Source organism: Erinaceus europaeus, chromosome 1, assembly GCF_950295315.1.
Source record: "Erinaceus europaeus chromosome 1, mEriEur2.1, whole genome shotgun sequence".
NCBI lineage: Eukaryota > Metazoa > Chordata > Mammalia > Eulipotyphla > Erinaceidae > Erinaceus > Erinaceus europaeus.
Window position 1 is genome coordinate 3,044,255 of NC_080162.1, and position 20,647 is coordinate 3,064,901.

At 52.0% G+C, this 20,647-nt stretch overlaps 1 long non-coding RNA gene across 1 annotated transcript in view; it reads left to right on the forward strand.

Moving 5' to 3' along the window:
• Window positions 1-729: 729 nt before the first annotated feature.
• Window positions 730-20,647, forward strand: part of LOC132537546 (uncharacterized) — a 174,743-nt gene continuing 154,825 nt past the window's right edge. Inside the window, exon 1 of the long non-coding RNA XR_009549020.1 lies at window positions 730-861. This is a non-coding gene — a long non-coding RNA (uncharacterized LOC132537546). The remainder of the gene's footprint in view (window positions 862-20,647) is intronic.

A 20,647-nucleotide genomic window follows, 5' to 3' on the forward strand; every position in this document is an offset into this window, starting at 1 on the left:
GGACAGTCACGTGTGGCGGCGACACCGCAAGGCGAGTGTGGGCTCCATGGCGGCGCGGCTGGGTTGCTCGTCCTCGGCGTGGCGGGGCCCCGGGGTGGGCGTGGGGGTGGGCGGCAAGGGGAGCCCCGCACCCACACCCCGCACCCCGCCCGGCTGTGCGCACGCGCACCCCCCCCCCCGGGTTTCTGAGCAGCTGTCGGTGGCCGGGGAGGCGGGACGCCGCGTCCAGCTCGGGTGACAGCCGCCCTTGGGGTCGTCCCCGCCCCGGGGACCCCCGGGATGGCCGCCAGGGAGACCTGAGCAGGGAGACCGGTGTCGGGGCCGCCTCTCCCGGGCTGCTCGGCCGGGACCCGATGACGGAGCGGCAGTCGCCAGGGGAGACGCGGCCGGGCAGCCCGCCGGTTAGCGCCCGCCCCGGCCCCGCAGACTCGCCGCCCCCGAGTAGGTCACCGTCCCGGGTCGTCAGTCCCGTCGGCGCGGGCTCCGGGCGGGCTGCTCTTGGCTCGGGGTTGCGGGCATGGCCATCACCCCAGGCTGCTATCCCCGTTGTGCGCGGGGGTGGGTTGGACCTGCTGCCCCGGGCCTCCACTCCCGCTGGCCGCAGCCGACACCTGGCGCGGGGCGCGGGGCGCGGGGCGCGGGGCGCGGGGCGCGGGGCGCGGGGCGCGGGGCACTGGGCACTGGGCATGCTCCGCGGCGAGCGGGGCGCGTCCGGCAGGGCGGGGCGGTTCCCGCTGCGTCTGCGGGGCCCGGGGGGTAGACGGGCGTGATCGCGGCGGGGCTCCCACGCTGCGCGGCCCCGGGTTCGTCTCCGGGGCGGGGGCTCGGCCGGCTGACTGGGCGGCGGCCACTCTGGGACAAGTGAGTCGTGGGGGCTCGGGGAGGCGCGGGGCCGAGGGGCAGTGCAGGGAGGAGCGGGCAGCTGCGGGGCCGAGAGGCTGGGGGCTCTGGAGCTGCGGGGCTGAGGGGCTGGGGGCTCTGGAGCTTCGTGGCCGAGGGGTTGGGGGCTCGGGAGCTGCGGGGCCGCGGGGCTGGGACCTCGGGAGCTGCGGGGCCGCGGGGCTGGGGGCTCTGGAGCTGCGGGGCCGCGGGGCTGGGGGCTCTGGAGCTGCGGGGCCGCGGGGCCGGGGGCTCGGGAGCTGCGGGGCCGAGGGGCTGGGGGCTCGGGAGCTGCGGGGCCGAGGGGCTGGGGGCTCGGGAGCTGCGGGGCCGAGGGGCTGGGGGCTCGGGAGCTGCGGGGCCGAGGGGCTGGGGGCTCGGGAGCTGCGGGGGCCGAGGGGCTGGGGGCTCGGGAGCTGCGGGGCCGAGGGGCTGGGGGCTTGGGAGCTGCGGGACCGAGGGGCTGGCAGCGCCGTGCGCCCTGCGCCTACCCGCGCGGGACTCGGGGTGCGGCTGCTGCCCTGACTTGGGGCTCGCAGGGCCGGGCGGTCCAGGAACGTCCTGTCCAGTCGGTGCGGGGGTGGGGGCACCTTTCCAGGGGTCGCAGGGTCCTGGCTGGCCGCCTGGGGTCCGGGGTGGGTCGCACGGAGAGGAGGCCTGGGTCCGAGACCCGCAGGGGTCAGAGACCCGCAGGCCTTGACTCGAAATCCCCGCCCCACCGGTCCCCTGGCCTGAAGGCTTCCCTGCTGCCCCTTGTTGCCCCCGACCACACCGCATGGCCCCCACCCCAGGCCCCCAGGACAGGTTTCAGGCCAGGGGTCAGAGCAAAGTCCCGCTTCCTTCTCCTCCCCCAGGACTGCTTAGGGACAAGGCCTGGGGAGCCCCCGCCCCTGCCCAGGACAGGTCCCCGCGTGTCCAGGCCACTTGCCAGGGCCTGTGGGCCCCACTGGCGCCCGGCTCCAGCCAACGGCTCGGGCCGGAGTTCTGGGTAACGCTTGCTGCTGCCGTGGAGTCGGGGTGGGGGTGGGGGTGGGGTGGGGTGGGGTGGGGGGCCTTGACTGCAGGGAGTGGAGAGCGGCCCTGTGGGTGTTGCTGTTTTTCCTTCTTCGCCTTCGCCTTCGGACACTAGAGACAGGCCGAGAAAGAAGTCTGCTCTAGAAGGGACGTTTATTTTCTGTGTCACCGGCCTGTCTGCTGTCAGCTTGCTTGACATCTGTCTGCTTCCCTGACCTCTGTGGCTATGCAGACAGATGACCTTACTCTGAGAGTACCGGCCTGCAGAGGGGTTAAGAGCCCGTTCTGGTTCTGGTGTGCTGTGCGTTGCCCCTCAGGTTTCCTGGCTCTGGGACTTCTGAGTGGGGTTGGTGACTTAGTGACTGAGCTCCTGCTGTCCAGAGCAGGCAGGGTTGGGACAGTTGGGGCCTGGGCAGGAGATTAGAGGGCTGGGTTTTCCGCTGGTGACCAGAGGCAGGGGAGGGGAAGGGGCTGTGGAAATGGTGTTCCTGGGGTCCAGGGGGAGGTGGACCCCGTCTGCTGAGTGTACCTGGGGTCCAGGGGGAGGTGGACCCCGTCTGCTGAGTGTACCTGGGGTCCAGGGGGAGGTGGGCCCCATCTGATGAGTGTTCCTGGGGTCCAGGGGGAGGTGGGCCCCATCTGCTGAGTATTCCTGGGGTCCAGGGGGAGGTGGGCCCCGTCTGCTGAGTGTTCCTGGGGTCCAGGGGGAGGTGGGCCCCGTCTGCTGAGTGTTCCTGGGGTCCAGGGGGAGGTGGGCCCCATCTGATGAGTGTTCCTGGGGTCCAGGGGGAGGTGGGCCTCATCTGCTGAGTGTTCCTGGGGTCCAGGGGGAGGTGGGCCCCGTCTGCTGAGTGTTCCTGGGGTCCAGGGGGGAGGTGGGCCCCATCTGATGAGTGTTCCTGGGGTCCAGGGGGAGGTGAGCCTCATCTGCTGAGTGTTCCTGGGGTCCAGGGGGAGGTGGGCCCCGTCTGCTCCAAGGAGGGATTGGTGATTCAGTGGGTAGCAGGTCCAACTTTGAAGCCTTGCCTTGGCCTGGCCAGCCAGCCAGCAGCTGGGCCTTCTCTGTGACCTTCTCAGCTCTGGGGAAGCCTCTGGATCTGCCTTCAGCCTCTACAGTTCACTTCTTCTTTCTCCCTCCTTGCTGTTTTTGGAGGGCTTGGTCTTTGGGGCTTTTTTTTTTTTTTCTTTTTCTCTTTTTCTTCTGCTTTCTTAGACCATGCTATATATAATCTCTCTGGCCTTGTGACCTGATCTCTCTATCCCTGTGACCTGCAAAGACGAAGAAGGTGGCAGGTGCCACCATGCACAGTCTGTGTCATTATTCTGCAGGAAATAATAGGAATATGCAAGCCAGAGAAATTGTCTTTTCCTTCTATTTCTGCTTCAGAGTGTTTTACACTTTCAGTAAAATTGCAAGCTGTCTTTCTATTGCTCTTCAACTCTGATCTTGAATTCTCTGAAGTGTCAGAGAGCATTTAATAAAGGATGCATCTCCTACAACAGACAGTCTTGTTCCTTGGAGGAGCCCTCACACCTGGCACAGTGTCCAAGCTGCATCTATTGAATATCTATTCAATAGATGATCATGGAAATACATTTTAGAAAGTTTTGGGGGCAGGGAGATAGTTACCCCCCCCCCCTTCTGTGAGGAGGGTGTGTGTGTGTGTTTAGTCTTTTTAGAGAGGTGCTGGTTTTGAACCTTGACAGTCCTGGTGGAGCACAGCTGATACCAGGAGAGCTCTGTGAATGCTGGAGTGGGATTGGGTGGTTTTCCTTGTGCGTCCCCAACCCCCGCCCCTTATCTGAAATAAAAAGAATGAAAAACTTGGCCTGAAGTCGTAGCATCCAACATGCACAAGGTCCTGGTGTCACTCCATTTTATTCTTCTTTTAATAACAGGAACTTGTCAGTATTTGTCATGTACCTCCTACGTTCGCTTCCTTTCTCTTTCTTCTTTGTTGTTCGTTGTGGGGGCATCCTAGTCCCTTGCCTTTTTCAGACACAGACAGAGGGAGTGAGGGAAAGACAGGCCAGCCCTGAAGCTCCCTCAGAGGCAATCCTGTGGCGGAGCAGGCCAGTCGTTTCTCTTTAAGTCGTGTCAATGTACAAAGGGCCCCGTCCACTTTGATAGGATAAAGTGTTCACATTGGTGTCAACATATATACATAGATTCTAAGTATTTTTATTTATTATTGCACAGAGACAGAGAAATTCAGATGGGAGGAAGAGGTAGAGAGGGAAAGTGACAGAGAGACACCTGCAGCCCTGTTTCACCACTTACGAAACTTTCCCCCTGCAGGTGGGGACCAGGGGCTTGAGCCCCAGTCCTCGCACACTGTAATGTGAGCACTCAACTAGGTGTGCCACTGCCTGGCCCTGGTGTCAGTATATACTTTAGCACTAATGAATTTTGTTTTTGGGAGTCGGGTGGTAGTGCAGCGGGTTAAGTGCATGTGGTGCAAAGCGCAAGGACCGGCGTAAGGATCCCGGTTTGAGGCCCTGGCTCCCCACTTGCAGGGGGGTCGCTTCACAGGCGGTGAAGCAGGTCTGCAGGTGTCTGTCTTTCTCTCCCCCTCTCTGTCTCCCCCTCCTCTCTCTATTTCTCTCTGTCCTATCCAACAACGACGACATCAATAACAACAACAATAATAACTACAACAATAAAACAACAAGGGCAACAAAAGGGAAAATAAATATTTTTTAAAAAAATTGCTTTCAGTGGTCTGGGAGGTGGCACAGTGGATAAAGCATTGGACTCTCAAGCATGAGGTCCTGAGTTCAATTCCCAGCAGCACATGTACCAGAGTGATGCCTGGTGGTTCTTTCCCTTTCTCTCTCTCTTTCCCTCTCATTGATAAATAAAATACTAAAAAAAAGAAAAAAAGAATTTTGTTTTCACAAATCATAACTGTCTGTGTTAGTCACAGACATTCAGTTTTAGCCTGAAATTTAAAACCATTACTTTTCTCTCCTGGTTAAGTTCCTTAATATTTTCAGCTCTTGGAGACCATGAACTTCAGCTGGAAAAACACAGGATTGTCAAAAGACTCTTACTCGACTTTTTTCCTACTAAAGCAAAAAATGAGTTCCTACTGCTTACCCAACAGGCAGAACGTTGTTTTATATGAAGCAGATCAGAAAACCCTGGCATTCCCAGGTGCTGCAGAACATGGATACTGCGCTGTTTGCACAGGGAAGTCAGACCCTCCCCACCCCCAGGCCTTGGAAGAAGCTGTAAGTGCAGCTTCTCCTCCATTACTTGACCTGCTTCCCCTGGCTAGTGACATCGTCTCCTGGCCTGTGCTTGCTGGCTCAGGCCTCTGTTGGAAGGGGCTGCTGGCTCTGCTCAGATGGATTTAATTAGTGGTGGTCTCTACTGCCTCTCTGGCCCCTCCACTTTCCTACCACGTTGATTTATTTTGTCTTTTCATTTCTATTCATGACTAATAGTAGGTTGCAAGATTCTGAGACTGCATACTTCCACTGTGTCCCTGCCCTCCCAGAGATAACCAACCAGCAGAGTTCTCACACCGTCCTACAAACAGCTTGCTTCCTTCTGGCATTTTTTTTTGGGGGGGAGTAAGTTCATGTAAATCAGATCTGTAGATTCCACATATGATTGTGGCCATCTGGTAGTTGTCTTTCAACTCTTTACTATGCGAAGCACAGTCATGCTGGTCCCATCCATTTCGTCCTAAAGGACACAATATCATCATTTTTGATTGCAGAGTAGTATTCCATGGGATATATACCCCATAACTTCTTTAGCCAGTCATCTGTGGATGGGCATTTAGGCTGCTTCCACTCTTTGACTGTTGTGAATAATGTAGCTGTGAACATAGGGGTGCATGTGTCCCTTCTAATTACTGAGTGTCCACTGGATAAATGCCTAAGAGTGGGTTTCCTGGGTCATAAGGTGATTCCAGCCTTCCACAGGGGCTGCTCCAGTCTCTGCATTCCCACCAGCAGGGGAATGGGATCTCCTTTTCCCCACAACCTCTCCAGCACTTGTCCTTTCCTGGTGCATTGATGGAGGTCATTCTCTCAGGCGTGAGATGGGAATCTCAGTGGAGTTTTAATTTTTTAATTTGCATGTCTCCAGTGATAAGTGAGGTGAAGCATTTCTTCCTGTGTCTGTGGACCATGTGTGTCTCTTCTTCAGAAAACTGTTTAGTTCTTTGGCCCATTTTTAAATGTTCCCACCTTTGCACAGAGCAGTGTGGCTAGCATTTTCTTTCAGGAATACGAGGGGCGATAGGTGGCATTTCCCAAGACTTATCTGCACAGAGCAGCAGGCTCCTCTGTAAGGACTTTCTACTTTCCACTGCAGATGTAGTCGGGATGGATTGTATCTGTTGCGGGGGGGGGGGGGGGGGTTATTGTGCGGGCTCTGTCTCTGCACAGCAAGCTCATCCACCACTCTGGGTAGCCACCTTTCTTTTATTTGCTAGAACAGAGGAATGGGGGAGGAGGGAGGGCAGGTAGAGAGGGAGCAAGAGAAATGCCTGTAGCACTGTTTTTGCTCTTCTTGAAGCTTCCCCCCTGCAGGGGGCTTGGGGCCTTGAACCTGGGTCACTGTGCATGGTGGTGTGTGTGCTCATACCAGAGCTGCTGGGGGCTTTTGACCAAAGCAGACCAGCGTATGTAATACAGCCAGTGAACCTCGGGAGATAAGTCAGTCGACTTTTGACTTTTTAGAGCGTCTAGCCGCAGAGAGAGCTTTCCATGATGCCCCCCACCCCACCCCAGCTCCCAACTGGCTTTAAATAGCATGAATTTGTAAAATATGTATTTATTTATTTTCCCTTTTGTTGCCTTTGTTGTTTATCATTGTTGTTGTGATTGCTGTCTCATTGTTGGATAGGACAGAGAGATGGAGAGAGGAGGGGAAGACAGGGGGACATGTCGGGCTGTGCCGCGGAGAAGAGAGAGAGGAGATCTGGAGCGGAGAGGGAACACAAATCTTTATTTGCACGGGCACCTCAGAGTTGGGTGAGCACAGTGGTTCGGGCCACGTGGAGCTAGCAAAAATGGCCATCTCCCGGACCACCCTCCCTTGTGTCTAATCACCTAAGTGAAAGGCCGGCAAAAGAGGGGCGAGGGGTGGAAGGAGAAGAGCTTTATAGGGCAACAACCAGGAGTGACATGTCGGGACAGGATTGGTTGAAAAAGGCACTGCGAGAATATCGCAGGAAGTGGCAGAGCCTGAGGGGACAGCTTGGCAGATGTGACTGCATCTGCATCATTCCCCAGCATCTCCCCCTTTTCCTTTATATCTAATGGACACAGTATAGGAAATTTAGAGTGGAGCAGGCGTAAATGTTTTTAAGGAATGCCGTGCTCAGGTGGGAAGATGTAGGATGTTTTTGTGGGGGAGGGAAGACTTACATGGCCGCCAACCTTGTGAGATTCATGTGGTCCCCCCCCCCATGCTCAACCCCTCTTTAGAGAGAGAGACTTACCTGGAGGGACTCATCTCATAGGTTAAGCTCTGCCAGGCTCCACCATCTCCTCACAAGTTTTTTTTTTTTTTTTTTACATCCTGTCCTTATCTATCCTGAGGCGGAAGAGTCAGGTCTGAAGAGGATGTACGTAGGATAGGGGGTGGGGAGAAGGAAACAGCATGCAAAACAGTGCACTATGAACCCACCGATCCTGGCAGCCATTTTTTCAATGTTTTTCTTTCTATTTTTATTGCACAGGACAGAGAGAAATTGAGAGAGGGGGGAGAGAAAGTCAGACACCTGAAGCCTTGCTTCACCGCTTTTGAAGCGACCCCCCTGCAGATGGGGAGCTGGGGGTTGCAACCCAGGTCCTTGCACATGGTGACATGTGTACTTGATTGAATGTGCCACCACCTGACCCTCATCATGCAACATTCTCAAAGTGTGCATATAGTTTTGTGACATTTCACAGAAACTGTGGACCCCCCCCTTCAAGAATTTCACAGCCTCATGGGAAAAGAAAAGACTGATACATACAGGAAGTGACTGGGGGGACTCACGAGTCAGGTAGTTCATGATTAGGGGTTAACCGGCGCAGTGTCGGGGCTAAAGAGACTCTGTGAGAGTGTGGATTCTGCCTGGGTTAGGCTGGGGTTAGAAACCAGCTTAATGGACACTTCTCTTGGTGACTTGGAGGCGATCACTAGTCCCTATGGCAGGTGGGTTGTGTGCATTAATTTCGGTATCTTAAACCATTGCTTTGGGTCAAAGAGGAGGCTTAGTAGTAAAGCACATGTCTCACATGTATGAGGCCTGGAGTTTGATCCCTGGCACCCTCCCCCCCCCCATAGCAGAAATTAAAAACTAAAACAGAAACTTCATTTTTCTGTACATGTCAGAGCAGGGCTCTGATCTCTCTTAAAATAACTCAACTTTTTCCTTTTGGTTTGCTTAAATATCATTGCTTTGGGACCCGTTTCCTTTTGGTTTGCTTAAATATCATTGCTTTGGGACCCGTGACTAGCAGGGGAGTAGATAACTGCTGCTTCTCTGTCTCATAGGATAGTGAATAAGAACATTGGCTAGGCCAAGGATGCCTGGCCTTGTTAGTTCCGGGGTGTCTTATCACTTAGCAGCTTTGTGGCCGTAAGCACGTTCTGTGTCTCTTCTGTGCTTCATTTTTCTTTCTCCCCTTCTTTTAAAATGATTAATTAATGAGAAAGCTTAGAGGAGAGAGAGAAAGAAGCAGACATCACTGTGGTACATGTGCTGCCAAGGTTCGTACTCAGGACCTCACGCTTGAGAGTCCAGTGCTTTATCTACTGCGCCACCTCCCGGACCACCTGTGCCTCATTGTTCTTAGCCTTCATTGGGTCAGTGGCTGTGAGAAGAGTAAGTACTTGCACAGTGCTGGTGAGGACGATTGCTTAGCACACAGCTGGACACCACCCCAGCATGAGTTACAACCACCGTCTTAACTGTCCTGGCTAACATTTGGGGTGTCCGTCTTGTACTTTCCAGGGTTTCGTGGCTTTTGTCCAGAAAGACCTGTTGGAGGACTGCTGTGTGGAGTCTCTGGGCTTACTTTCTCTGCGTGTCGTGGGGGCATGTGGTAGGCAGTCAGATGGCACCCTGAACACACACGTTTGACAGGCAGTGGAATGGAGTGCTGGCTCTGCCGGTGGAGTCTCCCCTCGGGATCAGCGTGTGGGAAGGACACTCTGTTTCCCTGTATTTGTGGCACTGATTAGACCTTTGGCACAGGTGTGGTGGTCAGAGACACTCACACTCGTCGAGGGCTAGCGCCTTACCAAGTACTGAGCCCTTGAGCTTTCTGTTACTATTATGAGTATGATGCTTCCCCCCACCCCTTTTTTTGTTAGAGCGTGAAAACTGGGGAACAAATCATTTATCTTACAATGCCATCGGATTCCCTTGAAGAAGCTTTGTGTCTGGAGTCCTCGCGGGCTGACAGGTACTGCCTGAGTGGGTGCTGCTGGGGGAGACACCGCGATCCTGTGAAGAAGTGTGAGAGCTAGCCAGGCATTGCTGTGACCTTGGGGTTTACCATCCTGAACTTGTGCTTCTCAAATGCCCGCCAGAATCGCCAGGAGGGGACGTGGATCCACTCCGCCAAGGTTTCTGTGGAGAGAAGCAGAGAAGCAGGGTACCACTTGGATAGGGATGCTGGCGGTCTGGGGGGTTTGAGAACCACACAACCCTGTTCTTGGTGGGCAGCCAGCCGCCCCCAGCTTCTGCCTGCAGTCAGGGAGATAAGTGCTGGTCCAGGGCCCTCAATCCTTTCTGCTCATAAGTGAAGTGCCTGTCGGGCTAGCGGCTAGTGTCGTGAGAGGGAGAGATGATCCAGGAACTAAGCTCGTGGCGGCAAAGCAGTACAAATCTTTATTCATCCGAGGCCCCAGAGTCAGGCGCTAGCACATCTGGTTAAGCCATGTGGTGCCAACCGCAATGGCCGGCCCCTGGGTCGGGACACGGAAAAGGTGAAACAGAAGCGGAAGTGGCTTGACCATACCATACATGGTTAGGAGAGAGGCGGAGAAAAATGGAAGGGACTGGAAAGGTAGGAACTTCCTTAGCAACTGGGTTTTAACTGGTAGGATTAATAATAATACCCTGGAGGCAGGGAGGGCCTTGAGGGTAGAAAGAAGATAGACCAAAGGAATGGAATGGGTGGGTGTTGGTATGCTTCTAATTCTGCTTCTAAAAACCCCTTCTGTTTCATTGGTTTAATCCCCTCTGCTTAACACTGTTCTATTTACATAACTAAGCACCACCCTGCCTGCAGGGCATTGGTTTAATCCCCACTGGTTCATGATGTCTTTCTGCTCGCTCCACCCTCTCTGCGTCACATCCTGTTTCCGCCCTACTTGGCGAGTATATATAGGATTGTGTTTTTAGTTTAGTTAGTTTTTAGTTTAGTTTAGCTCAGCTTAGATTGTGCTGTGTTCTACATGAATAAAGAGATACTGCGTACAACCCAGCCATGAATCCCTGGTCGTCTGTCTCCGCTCGCGAAGCTAGTCTGACAGGTGGGGACCTTTCAGGCAAAACAATGATTATGTAGATGTCCCCTCAAGTCAAGCCCTGCTGAGCTCAACCACATCCTCACAATATCCCCACACCTGCCTACTGCTGCTTGTCTCTGTGAGCACAGGGTTTCCTGAGCCCGTGACAGCAGAAGTCAGCTCTCCCTCAGCTGCCACTCCCCACAACAGAGTGAAAACTGGAAGTCCACGTCAGGAGAAGCATCAGGGGCCATCTCCACCTACCTCCCTTGGGGAACAGACTCCACCTCACTTTCCTCTCTGCACCCCTCTCCCAGACTAAGATGCAGATAACAGACACAGACAGACCTCTCACCCACACTCACCCTTTTGGGGAGAATTTAGGCATAGAGAGATGAAAGGTATTGTTAAGATACATAGCCTGACACTGGAGAAAAGGAAGATAATTTTACTTAACTGGGTTCTTTGTGGTAGGAGCTGGAGGAAGACACTTAAAAAAAAAAAAAAAACCCAAACAGTCTACCTGCATCCAGCTAGGATGAAGTGAACTAACCACCATGTCCAGACCTCAGGAAGTATGAACTGCTGTTGCTGAAGCAATACTTTATTTTTAATTTCTATATGGGGGAATTAATGTTTTACATTCAACAGTAAATACAATAGTTTGTATATGCATAACACTCCCCAGTTTTCCATATAACAATACAACCCCCACTAGGTCCTCTGTCATCCTTTTTGGACCTGTATTCTCCCCACCCACCCACCCCAGAGTCTTTTACTTGGTGCAGTATGCCAATTCCAGTTCAGGTTCTACTTGTGTTTTCTCTTCTGATCTTGTTTTTCAACTTCTGCCTGAGAGTGAGATTATCCCATATTCATCCTTCTGCTTCTGACTTATTTTCACTTAACATGAATTTTTAAAGGTCCATCCAAGATTGGCTGAAAATGGTGAAGTCACCATTTTTTAATGGCTGAGTAGTATTCCATGGTGTATATAGACCACAACTTGCTCAGCCACTCATCTGTTGTTGGACACCTGGGTTGCTTCCAGGTTTTGGCTATTACAAATTGTGCTGCTAAGAACATATGTGTACACAGATCTTTTTGGATGGGTGTGTTGGGTTCCTTAGGATCTATCCCCAGGAGGGGAATTGCAGGGTCATAGGGTAGGTCCATTTCTAGCCTCCTGAGAGTCTCCAGACTGTTCGCCACAGAGGTTGGACCAATTGACATTCCCACCAGCAGTGCAGGAGGGTTCCTTTGACCCCACACCCTCTCCAGCATTTGCTGCTGTTACCTTCTCTGATGTATGACATTCTCACAGGAGTGAAGTGGTATCTCATTATTGTCTTTATTTGCATTTCTCTGACAATCAGAGACTTGGAGCATTTTTTTCATGTGTTTTTCAGCCTTTTGGGTCTCTTCTGTGGTGAATATTCTGTCCATGTCCTCCCCCCATTTTTGGAAGGGGTTATTTGTTTTCTTGTTGAGTTTGGCAAGCTCTTTATATTCTGGTTATTAACCTCTTGTCTGATGTATGGCATGTAAAGATCTTCTCCATTCTGTGAAGGGTCTCTTGGTTTGGGTAGTGGTTTCTTTTGCTGTGCAGAAGCTTTTTAATTTGATGTAGTCCCATCGGTTTATACTTGCCTTAGTCTTCTTTGTAATTGGATTTGTTTAAAATTTATGCGGAAAAGAGTTCTGCCAGTATTTTCCTCTAAGTATTTGATAGTTTGTGGTCTAACATCCAAGTCCTTGATCCACTTGGAATTTACTTTTGTATTTGGTGAAATACAGTGGTTCAGTTTCATTCTTCTGCATGTTTCAACCCATTGTTTCCAACACCATTTGTTGAAGAGACTCTGCTTTCCCCATGGAATAGTCTGGGCCCCTTTGTCAAAGTTTAGATGTCCATAGTGTGGGGGCTGACTTCTGGGCTCTCAATTCTATTCCACTGGTCAGTGTGTCTGTTCATGTTCAAAGCAACACTTCTGTTTGCAGTGGAGATGGATAAGTCTCACACACAGAGGTGTTTCTTATTGCTAGGTTCTGCAGGAAAGTGGGATTTAGAATTAAGTCAGGGCAAACACACAGTTTTACTCTGAGAGAAATCTGGCGCAGATTTTTGCTCCCCTGGTAAATTAGCGTTTTACCATGCGGGTGGCAGCTTGGACCTTGTTCTCCTGGCCGGGCACGTGGCAGGCAGAGAGGAAGGGAGGCTCTGACCCGGAGAGCCAACGAGATCAGAGAGGCCTGTGTATGGCGGCCAGACACCCTCCAGCTCTCCTGCTCTTTTGACAGTTGGGGGTTCACGTGGGCAGCAGACAAAGCTGAGGGTCTGCTGTGGGCTCGGGCCCCCAGTTAAACTTGGGGTACAGAGATCAGTGAGAGGGCCAGGGGGAGACAGGTAATGTCGTCCCCAGGGGGTGAGCACACTCCTTGGCAGTTGCACCCCCAGGGCAGGGCTGAGAGGTGAGGGGTGAGAGGCAGGGGTGAGATGTGAGAGATGGGGTGAGAGGTGAGAGATGGGGGAGAGGTGAGAGATGGAGTGAGGGGTGAGAGGCAAGGGTGATAGGTGAGAGATGGGCTGAGAGGTGAGAGATGGGGTGAGGGTGACAGATGGCGTGAGGGGTGAGAGGCAAGGGTGAGAGGCGAGAGATGGGCTGAGAGGTGAGAGATGGGGTGAGGGGTGAGAGGGCTGGACGGGATGAGAAGGCGGCCTGCCTGTACAGACAACATAGCAGACCACAGGGGAGAAGGTGACTGACCCCAGTGCGCTGTGGAGGTGGGGGTGGAAGTGGTATTTTTTGTTGTGGGCGGTCCACCTGTTTGCGACCTGTAGGAGCAGGGGAGCTGGGAACGGGGGCTGCACTTCAGAGCCATGTCGGAAGCCACATTCCGTGCCTGTCAGCACACGCAGCTCCTTCTAGTCGTCTCCTAGAAATGCCAAGTCCAGGGGAGAGTCACTGATGCTCTTTATCTGTTTGTGCCACAGGCTGATGGCTGGGGCTCGGCACCATGAACCTACTACTCCCCGTGGGCATGCCTTCCTTTTTTTCTTTTTAATATTTTTTAAATGTTTATTTATTCCCTTTTGTTGCCCTTGTTGTTTTATTGTTGTAGTTATTATTGTTATTGATGTTGTCGTTGTTAGATAGGACAGAGAGAAATGGAGAGAGGAGGGGAAGACAGAGAGGAGGAGAGAAAGACAGACACCTGCAGACCTGCTTCACCGCCTGTGAAGCGACTCCCCTGCAGGTGGGGAGCCTGGGTTCGAACCGGGATCCTTATGCCGGTCCTTGTGCTTAGCGCCACCTGCGCTTAACCTGCTGCGCTACAGCCCGACTCCCTTTTTTTCCTTTTCTTTCTGTCCCTCCCGTTCTTTCTTTTTGACAGAGACAGAAATGGAGAGGCAATGGGAAGATAGGATGGGAGAGAGAGATCGACAGACACCGCAACACTGCTTCGCCGCTCATTCAGCTGCCCCCTCGCAGGTGGGAGCCGGCTGGGTCCCTGTTCATGTAATGTGTGTGCCCTGCCCGGGGTGCCACAGGGAGCCCCTCCCCCGAGGGTTAGTGACTGTCTTTAAGGGAAAGTGAGGATTTCATTTCATTTCATTTCATTTCATTTTCGAGAAAGATTACTAAAGACAGTTTTATTTCCTCTCAGTTTTTGGCTGCTCAATTCCGTTTTCAGGGGTTTGCATTTCTCATTTCTTTCCTTTCGTCTTCCGTGTCCTTCGTCCCCTCCCTCTCTTAATGCCCCATCTCTCTTAATGCCCTTACACGAGTCCTGTAAGCTTAGGCAGGGCACCAGTGCCGCCACGCTGGCAGACTGGGGCGTCCGTCTCCTCATCTGCGAGTGGGTGTTTGACTCGGGGGATCTGAGCCCTAAGACCAAGGGGCATCTGCCAAGGGTGGCCCATGACCTCCGTGTCACCAGGCGCTTGTGATCCTGTCCGCTCAAAGTATCCCTGCTTCTGCGCTCAGCTCCCTGGTCCCACTTATGTGTGTGTGCGAATCACGGTATAGAGACAGCAGAGAGTGGGGTTGATGTCCTCAGGACTGTGACTCAGCCCCCTTCCGTCAAAGGTCTCTCTGTTGAAGTTGCAAAAGGTGGCCTGATCTGTCTTTCTAGTCCCACACGGGCCCTCTGTGGGAATCCATGAGGAACTTTCTGACTCTGTAAAGGCAGGTACCGTTCCGTTCACCCGAGGTTTTGGGTTGGTGTGAGTGTGTGTGTGTGTGTGTGTGTCTGTCTTCAGCTTCGCGAGGTGGTGGACGGTGCTCAGGGCTGGAATGGAATTAACAAGAGCTCCAGGTTATGGGAAGCTGCCGGGGTGTGTCTGAGCCCTGGCAAAGCAGGAGGGAGAAGGGGAGTGTGAGCAGAGCCAGAGCCGGCATGTGTGACCGGAGGAGGAACCTCGGCGTCAGAAGCGTTCCTATAGGAGGCACTCAGCATCCCTGGATGCATCCGGAGCCCTTGTCAGGGACCCAGCCCCTGGCCTCCGTGCAGATCCAGGCTGCCCTGGCCACCCGACGCCCAGAGCAGGTGCCGACAGGTGTGAGCAGCCGCCCAGGCTCACCTGTGAGGTCGGCATTGCTGCTTGAGCCCTTTGTGTGAGGGGAGCCCAAAGGGCTGGCTCATCGAGGTAGCGGGACTTGGAAAGGCCAGGACCAGAGTCCTGATTTGGGAAGCGGTTGGGGTGTAAAGTCTTGTGAGCTACTGGCTTTCTCTTAGGCGAAATGGGAACAATGGTGAACGGAGCTTGGCACTGGCTGTGGCCCGATAGGACGCCCGTCGCCACTACTGGCCGTACTCTGAGGAGGTGGCCACTCTACTCTGTGCAGGAGGACTCCAGTCTGAGAGGGAGGGCTTCTGCTTTCCTTCCAGGGCCCCGTTGGTTAGGCAGACCACGAGAGAGACTGAGAATGATTGTTCTGGGGGCTGGGCGGTGGCCCACCCAGTTAAGCACTCATAGTACTAAGCACGGGGGCCTGAGTGAAGATCCTGGTTCGAGCCCCTGGCTCCCCACCCGCAGGCAGAATGAATGCTTCATAAGCTGTGAAGCAGGCCCGTAGGTCTCCGTCCTTCTCATCTCCCTCTCTATCTCCCCCTCCCCTCCTCTCAGTTCCACTCTGTCCTGTCCAGTAAAATGGGAAACAGGAGCCCTGGATTCAGAGTTTCGGCACCGAGCCCCAGCGATGACCCTGGAGGCAGAAAACACACGAGCAAACAAAAAGATTGTTCTGGGACATCCGAGCGGACCCAGCTTCATAGCCACTCGAAGGGTCTTCCATCACGTGGACCGTGGCTGTCAGCTCACTTTCCTCACTGTAGAGACTTATGTCAGCCTCAAACATAAGCCTCTACGGCCGGGACAGCAGCTCCAACTCGTGGTTCATGGGGGCTTCACTGCTGGCGGAGCAGACGGAGTCGCCAAGCTCACCAGCACGGGACGTGCCCAGTGCCAAGAGGCCAAGCCTGACTTTGCCACCTGTTGCCGAGAACTTTGCCACCTGTTGCCGAGGCCGGTAACTTGACGTCTGTTTTGCCGCTGCGGCTCATGTCGTGATACCCCAGTCACCTTGGAAAGCCCGACAGAGTTAGCAGCGGAGGTGCTGGGCAGCCTTCCAAGTTTCCAGAGGGCCCTGGACGTGCTTGGCTTCCTGCCCCCTCTCCTTCTAGACACAGAGGCAGGATGGTGGGAGCATTCTCGAGGAGTCCTCAAGCCTCCTTTGGGCCGTTTGATAGGAGATCTCATTAGTGGCTCCGGGGTTCTTGAGAATGTTGAAGTGAGGTTGATCATCGGGGCTGTTCACATTTTTCTGGGAAGGTCTCTGAAAGGTTCATTTTACAGAATCATAACACAACAAAACACAATAAAACAACTGTGCCATTGCAGACTTTCTCCTGACCCTTGTGTGACCTCGGTAAGTCACACGTGAAGGTAAGCCTTCACGGGGGAGGGGAGAGGCCAAGGGCCACGCTGCAGTTAAATGTGACTACAGCTTATGTGACTTGCTATTTCTGTGCTTCTGGGCAGGCACTGAGGAAGGAAGAGAACCAGAAAGATGTGAATGTAGCATGTTGACGTTATGGTACCTACCAGAGAAGTTCTGTGTCCTCCTGCTCTAATGACCCCTGTTCCCTTAGAGTCGTAGAGACAGTTTGGTCACCATTTTTTTGGCAAATTCATTTGCTTTTGCCTAAATCTTACATATGAGTCAAATCATCTTGCAGTTGTCTCTCACTTCTTGGCTTACTTCATAATACCCTCCAAGTCCAACCACTTTGTTCCAAGCTATATGATCTCATCTTTTTTTGGGTTGCAAAGTGGTATTCCATGGAACGTAGATATCCCAGAAATTACTGTTTCAACTGTCTGTTGATGGGCATTTAGGTTGAGTCTGTTCATTGGCTGTTGTGAACAATACGGCTGTGAACGTAAGAGAACACACGTCCTCTGTGTTAGCATGTCCTTTGGGTATATGCCTAGGAGTGGGATTGCTGAGCTGCCTTTTTCATTTCATTTCTCTCAGATCTTTCCATCTGTTTTCCATAGGGCCTACAATAGATAGAATTTCTACCAGTAGTGAACCAGAATTTCTTTTTCTCCACATTCTCATCAACACTAGTTATTTATTTTGTTGACGTAGGCCACTTGTATAGGTGTGAGGTGGTCTTTCATTTAATTCTAATCTATATTTTCCTGTAAGTTATTTTAGTACCCTAGAATGTAATTATCATTGTGCTGTGGATTCAAATTGACTAAATGAATAAGACTGTATTTATTTATTTGTGTTTGTATGTGTGTGCATGTGAGCTTGAACTTGGGACCTCAGACATGTAGAAGTTTTGCTGTTTCATAGAGATATAGCTTTTGAGTCCTGTAGCAGTTGCTTTTTAAACTGCCATCATTAATATCTTATGTTACAATTTCCATCTTATATGGGTTTCAGACTTTTAAAAACGCTAACCTGAGTTAAATCAGAAAGCAAACTCATTCTTTCATATAATCTGTATAGTTATTTATCCACTCTTCAAAAAGTGGATAAATAATTTTTAAAAAGAAGTATTGATTTAAAAAAAGAAAGAAAGAAAGATGTGAGTGACAGCATGAGGTAACAGCTACTCGAATGGGAGGAGGGGGCGAGTTGTGTCAGTGCTGCCGAGGGAAGGCTTCTTTCTTCCTCCACGAAGCAAGAGAAGAGGTGTGAGGAGAGCAGAGCACCTACCGGCTTCTCCTCATGTTGCTGTCAGACGGCTCTGGAACAGAAAGGTCTGAGAAGGCGATCAGGACTTCCACTCTAGATGCCCCAGTCCTCTGTTGCCAGACACCGCCGTGCCAGTCCCACTTCATCCCTGTCGGGGTCTCTGGCGGGGTGATCTCCAGGGGAAAGGTAACGGACCGGTTCTTTCTCGCTCGACACGAAGTAAAAGACACTGGGGAGAGTTGCAGCGTGCTCAGATCTCGTTTATTAGCAGGTGGACATGAGTTAAATAGAAAACCAAACAAAGGGAATTATTATTGAAATATGTCAGAAATTACAGGTTTCTTAAAGGTCGGCTTGCCCCTATGGTAGGGGGCTGGTATGACAAGAACTGATGCAGATACATAAAGGTCAAGATGATTAGTCTCCTGATGCAGGCATTTAATTACCCAAGGGCGTTTGAGGGGAGGAGAGGGGTTGAACCAGTTAAGGCAAGATAGAGAGAAGATAAGCAAGGTTTGATGCAAATTGAGGACATCAAAGGGCACTGCTAGGAGTGTGTGAGAAGGTGTGTTCTCCTCTGTGAACTTTGAGTAAGTGAATCTTAAAGTAGGAGGCCATGTGGCCTGCAGTTAATGGAGGGAAGTATTGAGGTCTCTGTGGGCTTGAGAGACTAACAAGGCAAGCTTAGTCTGGGAGACTTTTTCCCTCTTGGCTCATCTCTGTGACGAGAGAGACTTACCAGTGGGGTGTCTATCCAGACCTCCGTCCAAGGATGGGAGAGCTCCCCTATGCTCTACCAAGCTATCACATAGTTCCAACACATCCCGATATGCTGAGACGTCACCCTCCCTCCCAAAGACAGGGGCTCACACCTTCTTCCTCAGGAAGTCTGCTGCCTGACTGCCCCAGAAGGCATATTCGTCTTTACCGAGTGCCTGGGGGAATGCCAGGCAGAAACGCTCCCAAGTCTGTTCATAGGTATCTCTACAGAGAGGCCAGGGCTGTGCCTCCAGAGAATCCAGCCAGGGCCTGTGCAGGGCCACAAGGACACGTCTAACGCAGGTGATCTGCACACGACACAAGCAAAAGTTAAGTCGGGACGAGCAGCTCGGGACCCGCGGCAGTGAACAGCTAGTAGCCGTTCCCGCTGAGTTAGTGACCAGGCTTGTGGGGACGCTCACTTGGCCAGCTGACGTCGGCAACCCCTACTCCTGAGACAGCTGGTCTCACCACCCCTTCCTTGAAGCCCGTAAACGATGTGAGGAGAGACGGTATGTGCAAAGGCTGGCGGAGAGTATGATTCTTTTTTAAGGTTTTTTTTTCTTCTTTTCCCTCCAGGGTGATCACTGGGGCTCGGTGCCTCTGCTCCTGGAGGCCATCTTTTCCCTTTTGTTGCTGTTACTGTTTATCATTGTTGTTGCTGTTAGGATTGCCATTGTTGTTGGATAGGTTAGAGAGAAATTGAGAGCGGAGGGGAAGATAGAGAGGGGGAGAGAAAGATAAGACACCGGCAGACCTGTTTTACCACCTGTGTAATGATCCCTCTGCAGGCGGGGAGCCAGGGGCTTGAGCTGGGGTCCTTACATGGGTCTGTGTGTACTTAACCCACTGCGCTACTGCCTGGCCCCCGAGAGTATGAAATTGTAACAACTTACTTAAAAAATTCTTTAGAAAAAAAAAACAACTTTTTTTTTTAATTTATTATTATTTTTTTTAGAAAATCCTGTCTTTTGATTTCAGGACAAGTACTCTAACAGCAAGCAAAGAATAGCAAATGAGATTTTACAGGGGACCAGACCCAAATAAAAATAATCTTTGTAGGGACCAGGCGGTGGTGCATCTGGTTAAATGCACACATTACAGTGTGCAAGGACCTGGGTTCAAGCCCCTGGTTCCCACTTGCAGGGGGAAAGCTTCATGAGTGGTAAAGCAGGGCTGCAGGTGTCTCTCCCCCCTCTATCTTCCCCTCCCCTCTCAATTTCTTTCTGCCCTATCCAATAAAAAATAAATAAATAAGGAAAAATGGCCACCTGGAGTGGTGGATTTGTAGTGTAGGCACTGAGCCCCAGAGATAACCCTGAAGACAAAAAAGAAAAAAAAAAAAGAAAACCCAATTATTGGGTATCTAGTTTTTTTTTTTTTTCTTTTCACTGTGGTTAACTGTGAGAAAAGAATAGTAGTCTTCATTATTTCTTAAGGGGAAGTCCTATAAGTAGAATGGCTGGATCAAAAATAAATAAACAAAAAGTACATAAGTCCCATCTTCATATTCCTGTTTGGAAGGACAATTGTCATAAGCCTTACTGTTTGAATCCATGTAGTGTGAGCCCCAGCTCCTCACTTGCAGGGGGAATGCAGCGAAGCAGGTCTGCAAGTCTGCAGGTCTCTCTCTTTCTCTAATAATAAAATTCTCTATCTAATAAAAGTTAGAAAAAAAGAAGAAGAAAATATTAGTCTCTGGGAGTGGTGGGTTCATAGTGCTGGCACCAAGCCCCAGAGATAACCCTGGTGACAAAAAAAAAAAGTTGACGGGGAAGGTACTTGGCTTTATGAGAGGAGGGGTGCGATGGGGCAGCTAGAGTCATGTGCCTGGCACCTAGGGGTCTCTGTCCAGTGGACAGAGAGCCTGTCTTGACCACATCTGCTTGGCAGTGGCCTTTTTAATCTAGTTGTTTTTATCTCTTAGAAAGTCTTCTCTGTGTCTTTATTCTCGGCCGTCTCTTGCCCTTACAATATAGGGTTTATCAGACCGCCCCTCCTTTTACAGACTTGTAGTTGCGTTTGCGAGAGGCTGATACACCTTATGGGCACTTAGATTGCTCTCACCTTTCAGGCTGTTGCTGAGAACGCCCTTTCTCCCTCTGTCTCTCCTCCCTTGAGAGAAGAAAAAGACTTGCAGGAGGGATATCCACAGCTCTATCATGTAGGAATAGCGGCCGAGGTCACGCTGGTGTGCATCCCTCCAGCCTCTGTGTCTGTGAACCTTAGGGGTGAGATGCGTGAGCCTGTCGACCAGATGCTGAAAGACAGAACGTCAGGAGGAGGGCTGCCAAGTCCCAGTCTCCAT